We start from the raw sequence: 20273 nt of genomic DNA on the forward strand, positions 1-20273 counted from the left end.
GGGGTGCACAATTGTGGATTGATATAAAAACCAATAGAATAATCTTAAAATGTATTCTAAAACAGGCAGACAGTGAGGAGACTTTAAATCTGTGTAATGTATGCTCTCTGTCTGGTCTTGGTCACTACTCGTGCTGCAGCATTCTGTATGTTTTGCAGTTGACTAATGGCTTTCTTGGGTAGACCAGACAGGAGAGCATTACAGTAGTCAAGCCTGCTTGTAATAAAAGTATGGTTGAGTCTCTCTGTATCAGCCTGAGAGAGAATGTTCCTCAGGTGGTAAAAATCTATTTTGGTCACATTCCTAATGTGTGATTCGAAATTGAGTTTGGAATCTGACGCCTAGGTTTTTAACCTGGTATTTTATACCTGGCGTTGGCTAATGGAGATCCTAATAGAACAATGTGTGACCAGATTCTCTCTCTGTGCTTTGGCTTCAATAATAAGTACCTCGGTCTTGTCTTGATTTAGCTGGAGGAAGTAGTGATTCATCCAAGTATTTAAATCACCAATACACTCTAATAATTTATCCGTCGAAGCTAAAGTCCGTATGTGACACAGAAATTTTCATTTGTGTATCATCTGCGTAGCACTGAAAATCAATTCTGTGCTTTCTGATAATGCTGTCAAGAGGTAACATAGACCCAAAATTGAACCTAGTGGAACGCCACATGTGATATCTATTTTCTCTGAGTTACGTTCACCAAGGGTGACAAAAAAACTCTTGAACAGTTAAATAGGTCCTAAACCAATTTAGAACTGGACAAGAGAGGCCAACCCACAACCAGTCTGTCTAGAACAGTGTTTCCTAAACTTGGTCCTCAGGATCCCAAGGGGTGCACTTTTTTGTTTTTGCCCTAGCACTACACAGCTGATTCAAATAATCAACTAATCATCAAGCTGTGTAGTGCTAAGGCAAAAACCAAAACGGGGTCCCGTTGGGGTCCCGAGGATCGAGTTTGAGAAACGTTGGTCTAGAAGGACGTCATGGTCAACAGTGTTGAATGCAGCACTTACATTCAAGAGTACAAGGACAGAGAGCTGTTTGGCATCTAAGTGTTGGCTCTAAGATAATTTACCACTTTAAGAAAGGCTGTCTCTGTGCTGTGGTGGGCACAAAAACCAGATAGAAATTTTGCTGTTTAAAACCTCTTGAAACGCTGGTCCCGTAATCGGGATCAACATCCAGCGAAAAATCAGAGCGCCATATTCATAACCAAATCTAATAATTTCTGTTTCTCAAACATAGGACTATTTTACACCGTTTTATAGATACACTTCTCCTGAATCGAACCACGTTGTCCGATTTCAAAAAGGCTTTACAGCGAAAGCAAAACATTACATTATGTTAGGAGAGTACATCGTCAAAATAGCCACACTGCCATTTTCCGACCAACCACATGCATCACAAATAACCAAAAAACAGCTAAATGCAGCACTACCCTTTGACAATCTTCATCAGATGACACTCCTAGGACATCATGTTACACAATACATGCATTCTTTTGTTCGATAAAGTTCATATTTATATATAAAAACAGCATTTTACATCGGCGCGTGACGTTCAGAAAATATTTTCCCTCAAATGCATCCAGTGAAACAGCACTACAATTTACTGAATTACTATTCGAAAACATTTTTTAAAAGTAATATTGTCATTCAAAGAATTATAGATTAACATCTCGTGAATGCAACCGCATTGCCAGATTTAAAAATAACTTTACTGGGAAATCACACTTTGCAATAAAAGGGGATGCTATGCACAGAAATATAGGCTAGGCGATACAGGTTAGCGCCATCTTGGAACCATCTAAAATCAAATATACTATTGTAAATATTCCCTTACCTTTGATTATCTTCATCAGAAGGCACTTCCAGGAATCCCAGGTCCACAACAAATGAAGTTTTGTTCGAAAAAGTTAATAATTTATGTCCCAATAGCTCCTTCTTGTTAGCGCGTTCCGAAGGCTACTCAAAATGTACTGTAGCGTGCGGGACTTGTCGTCACGAATGTGCAAAAAATATATATTTACGTTCGTTCAAACATGTCAAACGTTGTATAACATAAATCTTTAGGGCCTTTTTCAATCAGAGCTTCAATAATATTCAAGGGGGACGATTGCATTGTCTTACTAAACGTTTCGGAAGGGGAGGGTACCCATGGGCGCCCGCGTCATAGTAGTAATGGCCCTCCCCCTATGACCAACTTTCCAAGCCTCTCTTTCGGTCAGTTTCTACCATAGAAGACTCAAACCACTTTGTAAAGACTGTTGACATCTAGTGGAAGCCTTAGGAAGTGCTCAATGAATCCTAACTCACGGTGTGTTTCATAGGCAAAGTGTTGAAGGTGATCCCACAAATCAGATTTCCACTTCCTGTTAGGATCTGTCTCGGGGTTTTGACTGCCATATGAGTTCTGTTATACTCACAGACACCATTCAAACAGTTTTAGAAACTTTAGAGTGTTTTCTATCCAAATCTACTAATTATATGCATATCCTAGCTTCTGAGTTTGAGTAGGAGGCCGTTTAAAATGGGCACGTATTTTTTTCAAAATTCGCTGTAGCTCCCCCTATCCTTAACGTGCGTAACCAATTTCTCCAGAATTTTATTTAAGAATGGAAGGTTGGAAATTGGCCAAAAATTGCTAAGAGCTGAAGAATCTAAATAACTTTTTTTTCAGAAGGGGTTTCACCATAGCAGTTTTTAGTGCAGTGGGAAAAGTGCCTGTGAACAGAGAGAGATTAACAATAGTTTGCTTGACTAATACCCAGCCTAATGTTTGTTATCTTTGTCGCGCTGCTTTGCTTTATCTTGGCCAGGTCGCAGTTGTAAATGAGAACCTATTCTCAACTGGACTACCTGGTTAAATAAAGGTGAAATAAAAAAAATTATAATAATAAATATTATCTCAGAAATATGCCGGGGTAAGATTTATCAGGCCATCAATGGTCGAAAAGAGCACTCTTGAATTATTCAGAATATTACTGATCAAGTTAGAAAAATGTGTCCGTCCGGAATTTTGAATTGCCTTGTTGTATATATCAAATTGCTGTCTCAGGATATCATAATAGACCTGCAACTTTGACTTTCTCTTCTTCTGCTCTAACCTTCTGCAATTTCTCTTTAATTGATTTGTTTCCTCACTCATCCAAGGGGCTATCCATTTGGATGTGGCCTTTTTTAATCCTATGGAGCCAGAGCCTTGAGCCTGACTCCTGCCTGACACAGACCGACTGCTCTGTAAATAGACTGTAGAGACTAGATGAGTTTATGATAGATCACTATGGGAGAGAGAGAGAGAAGAGAAGGCTGAGATACAGTGGAGATAAAGAGGAGAGTGTTTTATGGCTTTGTTGGGTGTGAATAGCAGCTGCACTCATTTTAAGAAAGCAGTGCACTGTCTGGCTGTCTGTCTGGCTTTACACCGCTGCAGCACAGCAGCCAAAGGCATTCATAGCTTTTAGACTACAGACAACGCTGCTCTTTCATCTGGGAGGCAGCAGGTATAGTGAACATTTCGCAGCAGTAAGATGGGTGAAAGCAGAAAGCATCTGTGGAATTTTACAAGTGATTTGATGGAGGATATATTGTGAAAGTATTTTGGGTTTAATTGAAGGTATTTAGCAATGGGTTTCACCTTTTGTAGGCTACTGTATAAGCTTATCCCCAGTGTTAGCCCCAGCCCTATTTCCAACACTGGCCCTTACTCTCGGCCTCCACCCATCCTACAGCTACAGTGGCTTGCGAAAGTATTCACCCCCCGTGGCATTTTTCCTATTTTATTGCCGTACAACCTGAAATTAAAATAGCTTTTTGGGGGTTTGTATCATTTTATTTACACAAAATGCCTACCACTTTGAAGATGCTAAATAGTTTTTATGAAACAAACAAGAAAAAAGACAAATAAACTGAACTTGAGCGTGCATAACTATTCACCCCCCCAAAAGTCAATACTTTGTAGAGCCACCTTTTGTAGCAATTGCAGCTGCAAGTCTCTTGGGGGTACGTCTCTATAAACTTGGCACATCTAGCCACTGGGATTTTTGCCCATTCTTCAAGGCAAAACTGCTCCAGCTCCTTCAAGTTGGATGGGTTTCGCTGGTGTACAGCAATCTTTAAGTCATACCACAGATTCTCAATTGGATTGAGGTCTGGGCTTTGACTAGGCCATTCCAAGACATTTAAATGTTTCCCCTTAAACCACTCGTGTATTGCTTTAGCAGTATGCTTAGGGTCATTGTCCTGCTGGAAGGTGAACCTCAGTCCCAGTCTCAAATCTCTGGAAGACTGAAACAGGTTTCCCTCAAGAATTTCCCTTTATTTAGTGCCATCCATCATTCCTTCAATTCTGACCAGTTTCTCAGTACCTGCAGATGTTCTCGGGTGATGAGAGGTGTTGGGTTTGTGCCAGACATAGCATTTTCCTTTATTGCCAAAAAGCTCAATTTTAGTCTCATCTGACCAGAGTACCTTCTTCCATATGTTTGGTCGAGTCTCCCACATGCCTTTTGGCGAACGCCAAACATGTTTGCATATTTCTTTCTTTAAACAATGGCTTTTTTCTGGCCATTTCTTTGTAAAGCCCAGCTCTGTGGAGTGTACGGCTCAAAGTGGTCCTATGGACAGATACTCCAATCTCCGCTGTGGAGATTTGCAGATCCTTCAGGGTTATCTTTGGTCTCTTTGTTGCCTCTCTGATTAATGCCCTCCTTGCCTGGTCCGTGAGTTTTAGTGGGCGGCCATCTCTTGGCAGGTTTGTTGTGGTGCCATATTCTTTCTATTTTTTTATAATGGATTTAATGGTGCTCCGTGGGATGTTCAAAGTTTCTGATATTTCTTTATAACCCAACCCTGATCTGTACTCCATAACTTTGTCCCTGACCTGTTTGGAGAGCTCCTTGGTCTTCATGGTGCCCCTTGCTTAGTGGTGTTGCATACTCTGGGGCCTTTCAGACTGGTGTATATATACTGAGATCATGTGACACTTAGATTGCACACAGGTGGACTTTATTTAACTAATTATGTGACTTCTGAAGGTAATTGGTTGCACCAGATCTGATTTAGGGGCTTCATAGCAAAGGGGGTAAATACATACTGTATGCACACAGCACTTTTCAGTTTTTTATTTTTTTGAATTTTTTGAAACAAGTTATTTTTTCATTTTACTTCACCAACCTGGAATATCTTGTGTATGTCCATTTCATGAAATCCAAATAAAACTCAATTTACATTACAGGTTGTAATGCAACAAAATAGGAAAAACACGAAGGGGATGAATACTTTTGCATGGCACTGTATCTCCAGTCATAGTCCTGGCCAAAGGCCTATTGGGAGTGGCAGCAGTGGCTTCCTGGGAGGTGTCTTTCCTCAGATGGAGCTTACCAGACAAAGAGTACACACACACACACACACACACACACACACACACACACACACACACACACACACACACACACACACACACACACACACACAATGGAGGCACAGTGGGGCAGATCCAGGCTGCACCACATACACACAGTCATACACACCCCTCCCACTGCATGCGGAGAGAAGGAGAAGGGGGGTGTTACAGTCAATCACGCGGGGAGGGAGAGCAAGGGAGCAAGAGAGAGAGAAAAGGCTGCAAGATCCCCTGCTCTGAGAATTGTGTACGGGCACGCTTACACGAAGTCACAAACATGCAGAGATTGAGAGAGGAGAGGCTGTGTCCCACTTCAGAGAGGGCACAGGAAATAGGACAGCCTCTGTACCAATAGAGAGAGAGAAGGGACAGAAAAAAAGGAAAACCAGAGAGAGAGAGAAGGGAGAGCGAGTGAGAGCATTGTAGCACTGATTCTCCGCCCCTCACCTCAAAGTAGCAGCAGCAAGTAAGAGAGGGAGAGAAAGGGAGAAGGAGGAAGAGAGCCACAAGGAAAACAGAGAGAAGGAGCAAGTACTCTGTAGTGGGAAGGGAAAATTGTGCTTTGAGAAAGCTCTGCTCTACACTCCTCCGGTCCTCCCTCTTTTAATTTGCTCCGGCACAAGCTCCGGCTCTTCCTCTCTCTCTCCGTCTATCTGCCAGCGTTGTTCGATTGTTCCGGGGAATTCTGACCATGCCTGGTGAGTGCCCTGTGTTCTGCTGCTTATCACATGTCACTCACACTGCGTTGTGTGCGTTCAGGTTTTCAATGGTGTGATTGTATGAGTGTGTATGGAAACAAACTAGGGACAGTAAAGGAGAAGGGGTTTTATTGAGATGCCGGGGTTTATTCCAGCGTCCGTCCTGTTATTTTGCGGTGCGCTGTCCTCTCTCTCAAATTAATTCATTTCAATGAGCTTTATTGGCATGACAAGATATTACATTATTTGACAAATAAAACATCTAGGAACATAATTAAATGAGGAATTGAGGAAATTAAAATATCCCATCTCTGTTATAGGACTAGGTGTCACTGTAAAAACAGTGTAGTGCACAATTGCATTCAACATGATCGGCAGTCAGCTCTTGTTATGGAATCACATACTTATAGATATGGAATAACATACTAATCTACTGCACTGTATATGAGTCGCACGAACTAACACCTTCCCACTGTCTGATAAGGACCTGAGCTCTTGGGGTTTGAATGAGAACCAGTGTCAGTGGTGCTATACCACAGAAATGGTGTGTGTGTGTGTGTGTGTGTGTGTGTGTGTGTGTGTGTGTGTGTGTGTGTGTGTGTGTGTGTGAGAGCCCCGCTAACAGAAATCAGATGACTGGCCACCGGTTGCCGTTCTGGAAGTCATTATCGTTGTCATGATGCCCCTTTGACCCTTAGCAAGGGAACAGAGAGAGAGCGGTACATATACCGCTGGGGAGGAGAGTGACCGCTAATTTCATTTACAGAGACACTGTCTCTTTCGTTCAGGAGAGGAGAGGAGGAGATGACGGGAAATGCTACCGTTGCTGGTTGAGCTAACCGCCGATCTGTCTGTTCCCTCTCTCTCTCCGTCCCCAGTCTGTCTGTTACTAATTGAGCAATAAACCCAGTCTTTTTGTCTGTTGTTCAGAGAGAGCAAGGTCTTTTTAATCTCTCAGAAATACCATATTAGAGTTATTGGTTGGTATAATTCAGAGATGGTGATGTACATAAATCTTTAGGAAGTATTCTTACTCAGAAGAATCATGTTTTATGTTGATTCAGTATATTTGTTGTACTTTCATTTTGTTCAATTCTCTATTCTACTTAGTTTGATTCTTTTTGTGTCCTATTCCAAATAAATTGTTTGCATAATAGTGTTGTTGTTGATATTGTACCAATGCACTGTTAATATAAGGCGTTCATTGTAAGGACACACAAAGTTGTGATTGATTTGTTTTTTTCATCAAAGATAAATAATTACCAGAGACGCACAGCAGAACGCTAACATCAATTATCCCTCAGTGTAATAAAAAAAGAGACAACACAGACAAAGAATAACCATCAAACAATGGATCCTAAAGGCAACAACGAACAATCATTCTTTGGTGTAGAGACTGTCTGGGTAAACGTTAGCTTAGAGATATCTGAAATTCTGAATTGAACGTGAGAGGACAGGATAGGAGGGGAGCGGAAAGGAAAGGAAAGGAGAGCAGAGGGGTGAGGAGAGGAGAGCTCGGCTGGTAGTGCTGTTTGTTTGTTGCCTGCTGTGTCTGTCATGCCCTTACGACTACATCATCGGGATTGGCTGCCATTCAGATTAAGCGGCAGCATAGTTTGATGCGGTGTTGTTCATCTCCAAACATACTGGACAAAAACATAAATGCAACAATTTCAAAAAGTCATAGTTCATATAAGGAAATAAGTCAATTGAAGTAAACAAATAATGGATTTCACTACTGAGCAGGGTCGCAGCCATGGGTGGGCCTGGGAGGGCATAGGCCCACCCACTGGGGAGCCAGGCCCAGATAATCAGAATTAGTTCATCCCCACAAAAGGGCTTTATTACAGACAGAAATACTCCTCAGCACCCGCCCACCCTCCCCTCAGACAATCCTGCAGATGAAAAAGCCGGATGTGGAGGTCCTGGGCTGGCGTGGTTACACGTGGTCTGCGGTTGTGAGGCCGGTTGGGTATACTGACAAATTCTCTAAAACGATGGTAGATAAATGAATTATCTGGCAACAGCTCTAATGGACATTCCTGCAGTCATCATGACAATTGCACGCTCCCTCAAAACTTGAGACATCTACATTATGGCATTGTGTTCGAATCAGCTTCTTGATATGCCACACCTGTCAGGTGGATGGATTATCTTGACAAAGGCTAAAATGCTCACAAAATTTGAGAGAAATACACTGTGCGTATGTAAACTTTCTGGGATCTTTCATTTCAGCTCATGAAACATGGGACCAACTCTTTACATGTTGCGTTTATATGTTACAGATATGTTTACACTGGACACTGACTGTAGCCTACAGAAGTCTGTATGTCAGTAGCTCACACATTAATCAGAACTAGAAGGAGTTGCTGTACATCTTAACTGCTGGCAGGTGCATACTTTGTGTGTGTATGTGTGCACATGTGTGTGCGTGCGTTTCATAAGACTGTAGGTACATGTATATGAGTGTGACTGCATGTGCATGTGTGCGCTTGTTTACCAATGTAGAGAGACAGTGAGATCTCGCTAACCGACAGCCAAGTGAGAAAATGGGAGAGTGAGAGAAAGAGCCGTAAGTCATTTTCACAACCTTACACATACAGTGGCAGAATATGCAAGGGCGAGACGGCATGAACATGGAGATTAGAGGGAGCGAGTCAAGGAGAGACGAAAGCAAAGAAAATGGATTGGAGATGAGAGAGATGAAAGGACGTGTACGTTTTGATGTGCATTCTTAATAGCCTATCATTTTGAAATGGTAGATGTGAAGAGATCGGGAGGGAGAAACAAGGAGAACGGGATCAGAAGAGGGCTGTTGGTACTAATGATAAAACATCTTTAATATGAAGTGAAAGAGGTATTCACTTTGATGTGAATGAATATGTTGCGTGATAGAGAGAAACAGAGACAGAGAGACAGTGCGCCATAATCGGAGGGCCTGTTGTCCGGACCTCTGGCAGTCTCTATGGGGGTGCCACAGGGTTCAATTCTCGGGCCGACTCTTTTCTCTGTATACATCAACGATGTCCCTCTTGCTGCTGGCGATTCTCTGATCCACCTCTACCCAGACGATACCATTCTGTATACTTCTGGCCCTTCTTTGGACACTGTGTTAACTAACCTCCAGATGAGCTTCAATGCCATACAACTCTCCTTCCGTGGCCTCCAACTGCTCCTAAATGCAAGTAAAACTAAATGCATGCTCTTCAACCAATCGCTACCAGCAACTGCCCGCCCGTCCAGCATCACTACTCTGGACGGTTCTGACTTAGAATATGTGGACATCTACAAATACCTAGGTGTCTGGTTAGACTGTAAACTCTCCTTCCAGACTCACATTAAGCATCTCCAATCCAAATTAAATCTACAATCGGCTTCCTATTTCGCAACAAAGCATCCTTCACTTATGCTGCCAAACATACCCTCGTAAAACTGATTATCCTACCGATCCTTGACTTCGGCGATGTCATTTACAAAATAGCCTCCAACACTCTACTCAGCAAATTGGATGCAGTCTATCACAGTGCCATCCATTTTGTCTCCAAAGCCCCATATACTACCAACCACTGCGACCTGTATGCTCTCGTTGGCTGGCCCTTGCTTCATATTCGTCGCCAAACCCACTGGCTCCAGGTCATCTATAAGTCTAGGTAAAGCACCGCCTTAGCAGCACCCACCCGTAGCACGTGCTCCAGCAGGTATATCTCACTGGTCACCCCCAAAGCCAATTCCTCCATTGGCCGCCTTTCCTTCCAGTTCGCTGGTGCCAATGACTGGAACGAATTGCAAAAATCACTGAAGCTGGAGACTCATATCTCCCTCACTAACTTTAAGCACCAGCTGTCAGAGCAGCTCACAGATCACTGCACCTGTACATAGCCCATCTGTAAATAGCCCATCCAACTACCTCATCCCCATACTGTTATTGTTTTTTTTTCTCCTTTGCACCCCAGTATCTCTACTTGGACATTCATCTTCTGCACATCTATCACTCCAGTGTTTAATTGCTAAATTGTAATTATTTCGCCACTATGGCATATTTATTGCCTTACCTCCCTTAACTTACCTCATATGCACACACGGTATATAGACTTTTTTTCTATTATGTTATTGACTGTATGTTTGTTTATTCCATGTTTAACTCTGTGTTGTTTTTTGTGTCACACCGCTTTGCTTTATCTTGGCCAGGTCGCAGTTGTAAATGAGAACTTGTTCTCAACTGGCCTACAGTACCTGGTTAAATAAAGGTGAAATAAATAAATAACATCAGCAAGATTTGGGACCTGTTGCCACACCCAGTGAAGAACAAACACCATTGTAAATACAACCCATATTTATGTTTGTTTATTTTCTCTTTTGTACTTTAACTATTTGCACATGATATGACATTTGAAATGTCTTTATTTTGTGAGTGTAATGTTTACTGTACATTTTTTTATTGTTTATTTCACTTTGGTTTATTATCTATTTCACTTGCTTTAGCAATGTAAACATATGTTTCCCATGCAGAGAGAGAGAGAGAGAGAGAGAGAGAGAGAGAGAGAGAGAGAGAGAGAGAGAGAGAGAGAGAGAGAGAGAGAGAGAGAGAGAGAGAGAGAGAGAGAGAGAGAGAGAGAGAGAGAGAGAGAGAGAGAGAGAGAGAGAGAGAGAGAGAGAGAGAGAGAGAGAGAGAGAGAGAGAGAGAGGTAACCGCCCTTCCTGCCATAAGAGGACAACAGGACGGAGGGATCCTGTCAGGAATCACTGGAACGGAACGGAGGTTGTGTGTGATCGGATCCGTTGACGGAACCACTGACGTCTAGATACGGACCTTAGAACCCGAACGCTTCTGTTAATCAGACAGACAGAAACAGAACCAACTCACTGTTTCTGACTCAGATACTACGCAAATCCACTCAGACGAGACACTTTTCTCCTAAGTTGGAGATATTGAGTTAATGCAGCATCAGCCATCCCAGGCAACTAAATGATGCTCCTTACAGTGGAATCTCTTCCCATAGAAGTCTCAGCCAGATATAATAATTACCCAAAGGTCATCTGACACAATGGGTGGCCAGGAGAAAAGCAGAACGATGGAGGAATAGAGAGAGAGAACATCAAGTTAATGCTCTGTAGTCCCTCCCTCACTCTATCCCTGATCCCTCCCTCTCTTCTCCCCTCTCCCTCCCTCCGTACCCCCTCCATCCTTCCCACTCTCTGTAATTAGGCTGTCAAAGCCCATCTCTGTCATGTCCATTGATTTACTGAGAGCTGATGAAGCAGAGCAGATCCACAGTACTTCGGCCAGATGGAGGGAGAGATGGAGGGGAGGAGGGAGGTCAGAGGGCTCCTCTAACCAGGCTGGGGGCACTCTGCTGGGGGTTAAAGGTCCACAGCACTGGGGATAGGAGCAAGGACCTCCAGGGGAAGGGGTGGACAGGCAGACAGACCAAACACACACACACAAAGATGAAGAGACAGACAGACCCAAACAGAGAGACACCAACAGACAGGCTGGTTGTAGTATTAACTGGGACTAGCAGGCTAAGTGCTATAGCGGAGGATTTAGATGTGGATGTGGAGCGGATGAAAGTGAGGTTCAATCACCGCCTGGGGAGATTAAATATCTGATTTTTAAATGCTGCAGTTTAATTATGAATCATTACTAAGGCTTTGCTCTCCCTTAGTCAGATAAAGAGTGCAAATCTTTCTCTTTCTTACCTTCATCTCAACACAAAGTTAGTTTTAAAGGTCATTGAATAACAAAGTTGGAGGATGTAGTGTGAAGGACAGGGTCTTTCATTTAATAACACATTTTGCATGTTCTCGCTGTCTCTCTTTCTTGATATGAGAGAAAATCATGTGCTCTTGATGGAGCACAGCTGTGTCGTCAATAACCTCTCAATTCAATTACATTTCAATTTAAGGGCTTTATTGGCATGGCATAAATTGGCATAAGTTAACATTGCCAAAGCAAGTGAAGTAGATAATAAACAAAAGTGAAATCAACAATAAAAATTAATACTAAAAATTACAAAAAAAAATGTTATTGTAACGATCGTCGTGCAGGAAGGAAGAAGTGGACCAAGGCGCAGCTGGGAGCGAACTCATGTTATTTATTACAGACTGAAATAACACGGTCAAAACAGAGAATAAACGTATCGCTACTGCTCCAACAAAAAGAGACAACAACCCACAAACATCGTGGGGGGAAAAGGAACTTAAATATGATTCCCCAATCAGAGGCAACTAGTGACAGCTGTCTCTGATTGGGAATCGACAGAACCCAACATAGAAATACGCCCCAAAGCAAGGCTATACCAAAAACATAGAAAATAAACTATAGAAATGCCACACCCTGACCAAAATAGAAGAGTTCACCTGGTCAGGGCGTGACATTTATTTAACTAGGCAAGTCAGTTAAGAACAAATTCTTATTTACAATGACAGCCTAGGAACAGTGCTGCTTTGTTCAGGGGCAGAACGACAGTTTTCTACCTTGTCAGCTCGGGGATTCAATCTAGCAACCTTTTGGTTACTGGCCCAATGCGGTAACCACTATGCTACCTGCCGCTCATTTCAAATGTCATATTATGTCTGTATACAGTGTTGTAACAATGTGCAAATAGTAAAAGTACAAAAGTGAAAATAAATACACATAAATATTGGTTGTATTTACAATGGTGTTTGTTTTCTTACGGCAACAGGTCACAAATATTGCTGCTGTGATGGCACACTGTGGTATTTCACCAAATAGATATAGGAGTTTATCAAAATTGGGTTTGTTTTCAAATTCTTTGTGGATCTGTGTAATCTGAGGGAAGTATGTGTCTCTAATTTGGTCATACCTATTTTTACGTCATATTTTTGCAGAATTCTGCATGCAGAGTGTCAATTTGGTGTTTGTCACATTTTGTGAATTCTTGGTTGGTGAGTGGACCCCAGACCTCACAACCAAGGGCAATGGGTTTTATAACTGATTCCAGTATTTTTAGCCAGATCCTAATTGGTATGTCGAATTTAATGTTCGTTTTGATGACATAGAAGGCCCTTCTTGCCTTGTCTCTCAGATTGTTCACAGCTTTGTGGAAGTTACCTGTGGCACTGATGTTTAGGCCGAGGTATGTATAGTATTTTTTGTGTGCTCTAGGGCAACGGTATCTAGATGGAATTTGTATTTGTGGTCCTGGTGACTGGACCTTTTTTGGAACCCCATTTTTTGGTTTTACTGAGATTTACTATCAAGGCCCAGGTCTGACAGAATCTGGGCAGAAGATCTAGGTGATGCTGTAGGCCCTCCTTGGTTGGTGACAGAAGCACCAGATCATCAGCAAACATTAGACATTTGACTTCAGATTCTACTTGGGTGGGGCCGGGTGCTGCAGACTGTTCTAGTGCCCTCGCCAATTTGTTGATATATATGTTGAAGAGGGTGGGGCTTAAGCTGCATCCATGTCTCATCCCACAGCCCTGTGGGAAGAAATGTGTGTTTTTGACAATTTTAACCACACACTTTTTCTTTGTGTACATGGATTTTATAATGTTGTATGTTTTTCCCCCAACACCACTTTACATCAATTTGAATAGCAAACCCTCATGCCAAATTGAGTTAAAATATTTTTTTAAATCAACAAAGCATGAGAAGACTTTGCTTTTATTTTACTTTGTTTGTTTGTCAATTAGGGTGTGCAGGGTGAATACGTGGTCTGTCGTACGGCAATTTGATAAAAAACTATTTTACATTTGCTCAGTACATCGCTGTAATGATAATGCAGGGGATTTTCCCAAGGTTGCTGTTGACGCATATCCCACAGTAGTTATTGGGGTCAAATCTGTCTCCACTTTTGTGGATTGCGGTGATCAGTCCTTGGTTCCAAATATTGGGGAAGATGCCAGAGCTGAGGATGATGTTAAAGATTTTAAGTATAGTAAATTGGAATGTGTGGTCTCTCTCTCGCTCTCTGACACCCAAAGGTCACAACACAAAGAGTCAGTAGGGTTTGACCAGGGTAGGCCATCATTGTAAATACGAATTTGTTCTTAACTGATTTGCCTAGATAAATAAAGGTTAAATAAAATAAAATAAAAAATAGGAATGAGTGAATGTGGATGAAGCACGTACCATCAGCCCTACAGACGCACACGCACACACATACTTGCTCCTTTTTAGAATGGATGTTACGGGTTTGAAGTGTTTTATTTGACTGTAGGGCTCTACTGTAAGCTGCTTTGCAGAGAGAGGATGGAGAGATGGATAGAGAGGGTGATGGAGGGGCAGAGGGAGGAGGAGGGATCTGATAATGCAGTTGTCAAGGCAGAAGGGTTGGGTTGCATAATTCTCAAACTCACCAAAGAGGGAGGGAGGGAGGGAGGGAGGGAGGGAGGGAGGGAGGGAGGCAGGGAGGCAGGGATGGAGGGAGAGAAATGTCTTTATTCTTTTGGAACTTTAGTGAGTGTAATGTTTACTGTAAAAAAAGGGTTTGTTTATTTCACTTTCATTTATTATCTATTTCACTTAAATAGAATTGATTTGAAAGGGAGGCAGAGATGGGGAGAGAGAGAAAGATAGAGAGAAAGAGAGACCCTGTGGCCTGAGGAGATGCTTTCAGTTTATTTCTGATCAATCTCCTCTTTATTGCAGGGTGAATCTCCCTATAATTTCCCGTCTCTCGGTCCTCCTCTGCAGTAATGTTCAGTGATATGAAATGTTCCTTGCCTTCCTTCTGAGTGTTGAATACTTGAACTAACCTTGTGCGGACACATAATTCAGTCCTATTCAAAATCCTATTTTCCCTAACCCATAACTCTTACCATAACCTTAACCCTAACCTTAACCTGAAAACCTAACCCTAGCTCCTAACCCCAACCCCAAAACTAACCCTAGCTCCTAACCCTAACCATAAAACTAATTCTAACACTAATTCTAACCTTAACCCTAAACCACCTAGAAATAGCATTTGACCTTGTGGGGATCAACAAAATGTCCCCAGTTGGTCACATTTTTGTTTGTTTACTATTCTTGTGGGGACATTTGGTCCGCACAAGTATAGTTAAACACACACACACACACACACACACACACACACACACACACACACACACACACTATTTCTAACCATCTAGCTCTGTCTCTCTCTTCCTCTCCCTCTCTCTTTCCTCCCTATCTCTCTCACTTTCTCTCTCTCTGTCCCTCTATCTGCCTGTAGTGGAGGCCCGTGGAAGTTTGTCTGAAATGAATTTGTTGTCTACAGCTCTTCTCCTCCTCCCCCCTCTCTCTCTCTCCTCCCTCCATCCCCCTCTCCCTCCCTCTCTCTGTGTCAGTGCTGCAGGGTGGTGTTCTGTCTGTGAAACAGGTTAGCTGTTAGCAGGAACCAGGGGGATAACCTCTTAGAGGTGGGGCTCCTAGGGGACTCCCAACAGACGCTTAGCTCCCTGACGTCTTCTCCTCTTACCTCCTGACGAATGTTGTGTCTGTTTGCCCCAACAAGCTGCCCCCTGCCTCCCTCTAGTGTAAACCGACACACACACACACACACACCACACACACATGCATGCACGCACATGTACACACACCAAAGCACACATAAACACCCACACACACACACATACATACACACACAACCATGTACACACACAACACATCCATCTACACAGACTCATCGCTGTGTACACACAGCACTGCTCAGGCTAACATTCCGAAGACCGATATTTGTGTGCGTGCAATCGTGCCTCGGATTCTATGAATGCTATTCATGGTAATAGACAACAGGCTGTCTCTATTTAGAACCACTGTGTGTTCCTCTATGAATAGCAAAGATACTGGCCGTGTCCCGAACACCCATACTTGTGCCCTAAATAGTAGGCCATTTCAGTATGCAGAGAAAAAAAATTGTGTTTAATAGTATGCAACATTTTGAAAATGGAGTGTACTTTAAATGCTTGGATGTCATAATAATTTTGGCTTTGACAACAGCTGATCAATAAGATATGGGGATGCGCTCCCGAAATCAACGAATAGCGTATGCAAAAATATAACGTTTTATAGTATGTGAATTTTAGAAAATCAAGTATGGGTTAAATGCCAGGATGTTATACTTATTTCATCTCTTTATCTAGTAGAATTCGATGCACACCTTTCCACAATGCATTGGAAGAGGTGGGCAGTGAATGACAGGCCCAGGTTCTCTTCAAACAACAAAACTAAGATACTTCATTGGTCAGATGCAGAATAGCGAAGCTTCCGTTCTGGTGTTCAAATGTTGACTAAGTAGTTTTTGTCCTCCTTAAAATGAGTATCTCATCGTAGGCTACGTCGTCTTTTTTTATACCCAAAGTAGATTTCTGTTTTCTCATTGAAAATAGTTTTTTGTTCTCTTGCCCTTCATCAGAGCTTTTAAAGTAAATACTAAACTATCTCCTGATTTCTGAATGTGTCGGCATCGGGGACTCGGGATGAGGCTGCGTTATTTATGTCATGTTAACCAGGCCTTTGAATTTGAGTTAAGGATTGTTTTAATTTTGTAGGCTACCTATTTAATTTTTTATGTATGGGTCAAGCCTTAGCAGCCATTCTGATCTCATTCCCAATGATCAGTGCTTTAGTTTATTATGTTGCTGTCTAGCGGTGCTGAATTTGCAATACACCTGACTTTCCAAAATGTTCTGTGCAATAGCCTTTTGATTTGAACTTATGAAAAGTTTTGGTGTGTGTACTAGGCTATTTGATTTAATTTATATATTAAATATATATATACACAGCACTTTAGTTTCACTAAAACATATGTTGAAATGGAACCAAATGATTTGTTTCTGTCTTCAGTCCTTTTTAAATAGGATAGATGGGCTATATTGTTTACTATGGTATGAGTCAAATGTGATTGTCTGCCTATAACCAGCCTAAGTAAGCCTATAACTCCATTCCTATTCTATTTAGAGTTTAGAGAAATTAATGGAATTGGAAATGAACTATTGTCAGGCTGGTTAATGCGACGCATGTCTGTTGAATTTGGACAAATCCACCCGCACTCGCCCCGCCCCACCTAGGGGGAGAGGTTGGTGGAGGAGTGGCGAAGCGAGTTCTGTGCCATCTCGGCCCAGGGCACGAACGCCGCCCATTCCCCCGGCCGGTCCTGGCAATAGGACCGCAGAAACATGCCCACATCCTGGTTGACTCTCTCTACCTGCCCGTTACTCTCGGGGTGAAAACCCGAGGTAAGGCTGATCGAGACCCCCAGACGATCCATGAATGCCTTCCAGACTCTTGACGTGAACTGGGGACCCCGATCAGACACTATGTCCTCAGGCACCCCGTAGTGCTGGAAGATGTGAGTAAACAAGGCTTCCGCAGTCTGTAGGGCCGTAGGAAGACCGGGCAGAGGGAGGAGACGACAGGACTTAGAGAAACGATCCACAACGACCAGGATCGTAGTGTTTCCCTGTGAAAGACGTAGATCGGTTAAAAAAATCCACAGACAGGTGTGACCAAGGTCGTTGTGGAACGGGTAAGGGGTGTAGCTTACCTCTGGGCAGGTGTCTCGGAGCCTTACACTGGGCACACACTGAGCAGGAGGAAACATAAACCCTCACGTCCTTAGCCAAGGTGGGCCACCAGTACTTCCCAGTCAGACAGCGCACCGTCCGACCGATCCCCGGATGACCAGAGGAGGGTGACGTGTGGGCCCAATAGATCAACTGGTCACGGATAGCAGACGGAACGTACATACGCCCGACAGGACACTGGAGGGGAGCAGGCTCTGTACGCAACGCCTGCTCAATGTCCGTGTCCAGCTCCCACACGACCAGCGCTACCAGGCAAGAGGCCGGGAGTATGGGAGTCTGATCCATGGGCCGCTCCTCTGTGTCATATAGCCGGGACAGTGCGTCTGCCTTCGTATTCTGGGAACCTGGTCTGTAGGACAGTGTAAACACAAAACGGGTAAAGAACATGGCCCACCTTGCTTGATGAGGATTCAGTCTCCTTGCTGCCTGGATGTACTCCAGGTTGCGGTGGTCAGTCCAGATGAGAAAAGGGTGTTTAGCCCCCTCAAGCCAATGTCTCCACGCCTTCAACGCTTTAACCACAGCCAACAGCTCCTGGTCCCCCACATCATAGTTACGCTCCGCTGGGCTGAGCTTCTTTGAGAAGAAAGCACAGGGGCGGAGCTTTGGTGGCATACCCGAGCGCTGTGAGAGCACGGCTCCTATCCCAGCCTCGGATGTGTCCACCTCCACTATGAACGCCAAAGAGGGATCCGGATGGGCCAGCACGGGAGCCGAAGTAAACAGAGCTCTTAGCCGCCCAAAAGCCCTGTCCACCTCAGCCGACCACTGGAACCGTACGGGACCCCCCTTCAGCATTGAGGTAATGGAAGCAGCCACCTGGCAAAAACCCCGGATAAATCTCCGGTAGTAATTGTCAAACCCTAAAAATCGCTGCACCTCCTTTACCGTGGTGGGAGTCAGCCAATTACGCACGGCTGCAATGTGGTCACTCTCCATCTCCACCCCTGATGTGAAAATGTGATACCCTAGGAAGGAGACGACCTGCTGAAAGAACGGGCATTTCTCGGCCTTGACGTACAGGTCATGCTCCAACAGTCGTCCAAGTACCTTGCATACCAAGGACACATGCTCGGTGCGTGTAGCGGAGTATATCAGAATGTCATCGATATACACCACTACACCCTGCCCGCGCAGGTCCCTGAAAATCTTGTCTACAAAGGATTGGAAAACTGATGGAGCATTCATCAACCCGTACGGCATGACTAAGTACTCATAATGCCCTGAGGTGGTACTAAACGCTGTCTTCCACTCGTCTCCCTCCCGGATACGCACCAGGTTATACGCACTCCTGAGATCCAGTTTCGTGAAGAAGCGCGCCCCATGCATTGACTCAATCGCCGTGGTGATAAGAGGTAGCAGGTAACTGTACCTCACCGTGATTTGATTGAGACCTCTGTAGTCAATGCACGGGCATAGACCTCCATCCTTCTTCTTCACAAAAAAGAAACTTGAGGAGGTGGGTGAAGTGGAGGACCGAATGTACCCTTGATGCAGGGATTCAGAAACATATGTCTCCATAGCCACCATCTCCACTTGCGACAGGGGACACACGTGACTCCTGCGAAGCGCAGCGTCTGCCAGGATATTTATCGCACAATCCCCCCGTCGATGAGGTGGTAATTAAGTCGTCTTCTTTTTACAGAAGGCGAGAGCCAAATCGGCATATTCTGGCGGGATGCGCACGGTAGAGACCTGGTCTGGACTTTCCACCGTGGTAGCACCAACGGAAACCCTTACACACCTCCCTGAGCACTCTCGCAACCTCCCCGTGAGAGCCCTCTGTTGCCAGGAGATATTGGGGTTATGATGAGCTAACCAGGGAAGGCCTAGTACCACGGGAAATGCAGGAGAGTCAATGAGGAAGAGACTGATTCTCTCCTCGTGACCCCCCTGCGTCACCATGCCCAGGGAGATGGTGGCTTCCCTGATTAGCCCGGACCCTAATGGTCGACTATCCAGAGCGTGAACCGGGAAAGGTCTAACTACAGGAATAATGGGGATCCCTAAACTAAGGGCTAATGCTCTGTCGATAGAATTCCCAGCTGCGCCTGAATCGACGAGCGCCTTATGCTGGGAATGCGGGGGAAAATCAGGGAAACAATCAGGTACAAACAGGTGGTCAACAGAGGACTATGGATGAGTGTGGTGCAGACTCACCTGGGGTGACGCCAGGGTGCCCTGCCTGTTGCCTCGACTCTCAGAGGAACCGACATGGCACCGACCAGCAGTGTGCCCTCTGCGGCCACAGATGGTGCACGTGATGGCTCCTCCTCCAGTCTCCCTACGCGCAGTGCCTCCCAACTCCATGGGCACCAACCGGATGGACAAATCCACCAGTTGGTCGAAGGAGATGGTGGCACCCCTGCAGGCCAGCTCACGTTGGATGTCCTCGCGCAGGCTGCACCGATAGTGATCGATGAGGGCCCTGTCGTTCCAGCCTGCTCCGGCGGCCAAGATCTGGAATTCCAGGGCAAATTCCTGGGCGCTCCTCGTCCCCTGCCTCAAATGAAAGAGCCGTTCCCCCGCCGCTCTACCTTCGGGCGGTTTGTCAAAGACGGCCCGGAAGCAACGGGTGAACTCCCTGAAGTGGTCCAACGCCGCGTCTCCTTCTCCCCACACAGCGTTTGC

General features: G+C 44.3%; 1 protein-coding gene across 6 annotated transcripts in view; it reads left to right on the top strand.

The window, feature by feature from the left end:
- The window catches only part of LOC106562976 (disabled homolog 2-interacting protein), a 256858-nt gene that overhangs the window by 154237 nt on the left and 82348 nt on the right, over window positions 1-20273 (top strand). Inside the window, exon 1 of one of the 6 annotated variants that reach the window (XM_014128144.2) lies at window positions 5472-6104. The exons of the other annotated variants lie outside the window; for them this stretch is intronic. The gene's annotated coding sequence lies outside the window, so the exon portion shown is untranslated. Of the gene's footprint in view, window positions 1-5471; window positions 6105-20273 lie in introns of those variants that run through there. 6 annotated transcript variants of the gene reach the window in all.

Source organism: Salmo salar, chromosome ssa11 (assembly GCF_905237065.1).
Source record: "Salmo salar chromosome ssa11, Ssal_v3.1, whole genome shotgun sequence".
Lineage (NCBI taxonomy): Eukaryota > Metazoa > Chordata > Actinopteri > Salmoniformes > Salmonidae > Salmo > Salmo salar.